The sequence below is a fragment of the Anomalospiza imberbis genome, chromosome 14, assembly GCF_031753505.1.
Source record: "Anomalospiza imberbis isolate Cuckoo-Finch-1a 21T00152 chromosome 14, ASM3175350v1, whole genome shotgun sequence".
Taxonomy (NCBI): domain Eukaryota; kingdom Metazoa; phylum Chordata; class Aves; order Passeriformes; family Viduidae; genus Anomalospiza; species Anomalospiza imberbis.
This window is the reverse complement of record NC_089694.1, coordinates 11,005,294-11,011,004: the sequence shown is the minus strand read 5'-3', so window position 1 is coordinate 11,011,004 and position 5,711 is coordinate 11,005,294. Positions and strand designations below refer to the sequence as shown.

The 5,711-nt window shown below is 37.4% G+C and overlaps 1 long non-coding RNA gene across 1 annotated transcript; it reads left to right on the top strand.

The window, feature by feature from the left end:
• The first annotated feature begins 2,608 nt into the window (after nt 1-2,608).
• On the top strand, nt 2,609-5,711 carry LOC137482245 (uncharacterized). The gene is made up of 2 exons (XR_011003953.1): nt 2,609-3,933; nt 5,065-5,711. It is a non-coding gene; the product is annotated as an uncharacterized lncRNA (long non-coding RNA).

Genomic DNA, 5,711 nt, shown 5'->3' with positions numbered 1-5,711 from the left:
TTCATATTTCAGTAGTTACAGCCTATTGCATAATTACTACAGATAAGTTACTGTTTAATCCATAGCAACACAAGGAATGAATTACAACAACAATTATGTGGCTAATACCACCTCTTGAAATGAATAAAACATACAAACCCAAAATTATGGCAAGGTTACAAAGGACCTGGTCTAAGAAGTGTGTTCTTTTTCTTCAGATGAATATGAGTTGTTGCCAACTTAGGTTTCTGTTGCTTTCTATTTCAGATCTTCCTTTTTGGTCAAAATCATTATTAAAATATGTTTTGAAACCCTTGTTTTTTTTTTAGATTTACCACGGTTTGCGTTTTCCATTTAAAGTAGCAAGGACTTATAACTCCCACCATGGCTTTTGTTAGCATTAAATAATAATGGTGGTGCACTAACATAATCCAGCTCACGACTTCATACACTGCTTTGGTGACTGGCCGGCCCGTTTGGCTCACAATGAAAACAGCAGTGATTTGAGGTAGGGAGTCCACTCCTGTGTGCACAGACTGTGGTGTATTGTTCGCCTTAATCAACAAGTTGCCACCTTCAGAAACTCCCATTTTTGACATCGTATCTCACTCAATGTCAGAGTAAATTACATGATTGATGTTCTAGTCTGTTTATCAAGGAACTCATGCATTCCCTTTCTAAAATCAATATTTAAGAATAAAATAGCCCTATGATAATTTATTTTATCAATGTGAGTAAAAAATACTGTTTGCTGTTTCACCTGAAGAATTAACTCTTCAAAGATTAACAAAAAGACGGAATTGATTTAAGTGACGCCAGGCTTGGGTAGCTCAGCATTACTCATATTGGCTCCCTTCATGCAACAAACAGGGCAAAAGTTAAACTACAGACTTGTGCTGAGCAGTGTGCAAAATAAAAGACATGGGTGGTGAGTTACTATAGAGACCATGAAAAGCAGTTGTTCCAGTTGGGTCTCCAACCTGTAGTGACTTGTGCCATGGCAGTGTATTTTCCTTCTTCTTGATGGAAAAGCTAAAATGTACTTAGTTACCTTTAATGCTAAAGAAACAGCAATTAAAGTTCAAGTTGCAGTGTGCTTAAAAAGACCATGACTAACATTTGAATTTATATTTGGACACATTACCTCATTCCTACAATGCTGAAGGGTCAGAAGTCCATCAGAACCACTGTACATCTGTCTGGTCAAAACAGTCGGCCCTGCCAGTCACTTCACTCGAGGTGTTGATATTTCTGATGGCACTTTCTAGCTGTTAACACAGTTTCCTTATCTGTTTGCATAAACTTATGCCGGTGGCTTCACTAATGACTTGCTCTTGTTTGTTCTGCCCTTGGGCTCCAGCAGAGCACTACAGAGAGGGTTCTGCCAACAGCATATACACTTCTGTCAACACCAATGGCTCTTGAAAAGGAGTAATTTTTTGTGCTGAGCTCTTCTGTTTCCTAGGTTTAATACAAAATTTAATCCATCTGATGATAACATGTTGGAATGACCCCATTTTAAGGAAGGTATAATTTTATTAGGATTCATTATTACAGTATTTATTTTTAAATTCCTGTCTGAATAATGTAAATTGAAAGCACTCTCTTCCAATTTGCTCCGGGTCACAAGACAAATTCTGAGTGATCAAAGGACATTTAAGTGCAAGTATAACTGCTGAAGGCATCAGCTTATTTTCAGAACCAATGTGAAAGCACAGATATGTGAAAGTAGCAAAACTCCCTTTGTGCAGCAACACTGTTGTATTCTTATCTTTTCTTTACTGTAATGTCCTCAGCTTCTTTCTGATCCCATTTGTAATTTTAGCAAAACCACTTCCCCTAGGTATGATTTGGAAAATACAAACTTCTGTGCAAAGTTACTTCTAAGTTAGACCAGAATTTGTCACTGACCTGAAAAAAACATGAGAGTCATAATTTCCTCCAACCTCTGATATTTATCGTATATTGTAAAGAAGCTTCAATTATGTACTTGATTGCTAAACATTTTAACTATAGGTCTGTGAATTCATACAAAACCCTAACTTGCCACAGCAGTACAGGAACTGTTCTTACTTAGCAGATGAGATTTGAGAAATATGCCTGTCATTGATACCTGGTTAGGATGTCACAGTCATCTAAGCTACAAATGTTAAGGACTTTTGTTTAATCTGTGACTTCTTTTGCAGAAGTAAATAAACTTTGAGGTTTTTTGGTACATCCTCATTTTGGATATTTCTCAAGTGTTTGTCAGCTCATAGCCTGAGTCAACCTGTGACAAAATAAATGAGAAGTTTTATTGAAAACAAAGCCTAGATAAAGTCTAATGGGGGAATCTACTTAACTTCTGAGCTCCTTAAAGTGCATTTTTTCGTCCTATAGGTACTGTCTCAAGTCCTATGTAGCTGACTCAAGACCAACTCTGCTTAGTTTGTTGAGAAGTCTGGTGGCAGGTTCCTCAATATTTTCCAAGAAGAGATATGTCCCTTCCCTTTTCTTTTAGCTTTTTTCTAAATATGTCTTTAAAAATAGCACAGCTGAAGAAATCTAACCTTTGAACATTTTTAAAGTTATAATATTAATATTATCTTTCTAAATGAAGGCAATTTTATCAACAATGATCTGATTTTTTTAAGCTTAGTTTAGGTCTTGATGAATATTCTATTTCTTTTATCAGAGATGTCTTTATTTGGGATATGGTTTTGTGGAAAATGTGGTCTTTATTTGTGAGTGCTCAAATTTTGTTTGATTTCCTTGCTAAATCTCAGAAATCATATAAAATTTTGTCAGAAAATGCTATTTATGCTGAAAATAGCTACACAAAACTTTACAATGAGGGTTTAGACTCTGAACTCTCATCCTTGTTGTTATAACTTGCAAAGTATAATTAAATACTTATTCAGTAACCAAACCAAAATCATCAAAGTTTGACATGCAATCAGGATTATATTGTTAACAGCTTATCCTGCGTGCTGGAAAGAATCATTTCACTATTCTCTTTGTCAGGACCTGTGTGATTAAAAGTTGGATGCACACACATTGTTCCATCAGCAACGTGCATGGTGCCTTCGGAGCAACAGATTAAAGAATCTCTGCATTTTAAATACTTTTTATTTCTTCACAATGGGAATCACATAATCCCTCTTATCCATTTTAATAAGCCATGCTTTATGCTGATCTAGTGAGTGAACGTTTGATAAGGATTATAAAAATGTGTTGCATTTATGTTAAACCACCAACATTGCACTTTGAATCATACTTCAATAAAATGTACAGAGACAGATGTATCTCCTCTGCTTGCCCATTTGTGAAAGCACTGATCCCTCATCTAAGACTACTGTACTGTAGCTTCCAATTACAAATTATAACTTATGATTGTAACTACAATGACTGCTTCCCTAGCTAAGGGCTCCAAATGTTTGGCTCCTTGCGGGTGGTGGGAGGACAAAGAGTATTTGCATTCAGACCAGGTGCTGTTGGCATGAGATTGTCTTCTGCAGGTAGTGCTAACAATGAGCCTCCAAATAATTTGTGGAGTAGCACAAGCCTATTCTCCTCCCTTTTTAGCTTTTTAGTTCAAGTGCCTTCAGCTCACAAAAATCTTTCTGCAAGTTTACTAATCTTGATTCTTTGTAAAAAGTGGAAGTTTTGCTTTTCATTATTTCAGTGTTGAGTACCTGCAAATGCTCAGAGAGCCATGGAGACAGCTGTCAAACATTATGAGGCTTGATCGAAAAATCTGATATGCAGAGAAGTGATTCAGGTAAAACTGCACCTATGCAAACTCCAAGTTTTCTTGAGAACTTGCCATGTTTTATTTGTGGCTATAATCCATTATTGAAACTATCAACCAATATGGATTGATGTGGATTTGGCTGTTCCACACAGCCTTACTCTGCCATTCTGCCTGTGCCTGTAGGAGCAATCTTGCCACTGGCTGTTACAGGGACTCTGAACGTGAGTGAAACATTAAATACTGACTTACTGCTCAACAGATCTGACAAGAAATTAAAAAGAGCAGCATCAACATTGTTCTCCGCTGTCCTGGAGATCTCTTAAATTTCCCTGCCCCTGCTCCCTCTGAGGTGAGGTGTGCCTGCAGAGGCTGACGCTCTGTCCCTGTTGCTGCCATGATCCTCCCCACATTCTATGCCCAACATCAGAAAGCATAGCTCTGGGCTGAATTTTGCCAAGGTTTTAAGCTTCTATGAAAATGTGTTCTCTTCCATCATGAGAAATACACATAAGAAATGAAGAAATAAGAAGAAATATGTAAGAAATAAAGAGGTACAAAATTGGTCTTTCAGTACCTTCCTCTCAAACCATAAGTAAGGCGGGATGTGTATGCCAAGTAAACTGCTCTACAATAGGTTTGGATTTCTAGGATCTGAACTTGTTTCTTTTTGTTTGACCATTTTCTCTGTAGAAGATTTTGCAAATAAGAGGGGGATTCCCAGCCTTGGATAACCTCAAGAGGCCAGAGGTCTTAGTGCAGCAAGAGAGCTGAGCACATCAAGTTTGCAGTGATGTGCAAGGGTCTGGCAGAAACCTGTCCAGAGCTCCTGCACTCCCAGCCTTGGCACGGGGGAGTGGCAGACTTGCTCTGCCAGTGTTGATGCTGCAAGCCAGGCACTACACAGCTCTGCTTTGCACACTCTTAGGGTGTTTTGGGACTGGGGAACTCTCCATCAGCTCCTTCTCAAGCAGTGCATAAGCCCTGTTCTCATTAACAAATGCATTGTGTCGATATACTGATATTTAGGGCCTCTGATGGACTCTCACCTTTTTTATAGGGTTATACCAACATACATTAACCCACAGTCTTGCTAAAAAATCATCTTATAGCTGCTTGGGGTGAGATCAGATTACAGATTAAAGGAGCTTTTCTGCCATAGCCAGCTGGTTTGCTTATTTCTAGTCCTCAATCCAGTGGGTCTGCAGGCTTACATTTCTCTAAGGTTCATTTTTTTTCAGTATTTTCCTTATTTTTTGGAATTTGTGGTTGTTTTTTTTTTTATTTTTTTTAATGGTTGGTTGATGTTTTCTGTGTTTTTTTCCTGTGGATACCTTGCATTGCTGCTCTTCAAGTGGAGAATTAAAAGTGAAGCTTGAAGAATGCACAAATGTCTTCTAAGTGAATCTGCTCACTGAAGAGGAGGGAATTCACTCATGGATAACCCAGATAATCCTAGATTTCATTTATAGCAATCCCAGAACTCCAGAACCGCTTGTAATAAGAGGATGCTATAACATCCTTTATACAAATAAATTATAAATGGAGCAACTATAAAGAAATGTGTTAACAATACATTTAACACATAATAATCACAAGTCTGTGTAAAGAAAACATGAAAAAGAAAGTCTAGATCTATATTCTCTCACTTATGTATGTAGCCTTTGCTCAAGTGCATAGGCCACTTCCAGTCAGCAAAGACATGCAGGGGATTTGATAGGCATATGTGAGTAAAAGAGCTGGTATGAGATCCTGAGTTAATTTAAAAATGTATTTATATCACAACAGACTGTATTTCTGGTGAAGACCTAAATAAGCCATAACTAATAATGAATAGATCAGCCATATCACCCTTGCCAGTCAACAAAAAATAATGATTATTAGGTCTTCTTAATTTGTATGTGATTGCTTGGTAAGTCTGTGCTAGACTGAGTTGAAGAGATAAAGCTGTTACAGGAATATAGGACCCAAAGGATATGTATTAAAAGATGTTTCCATTGTA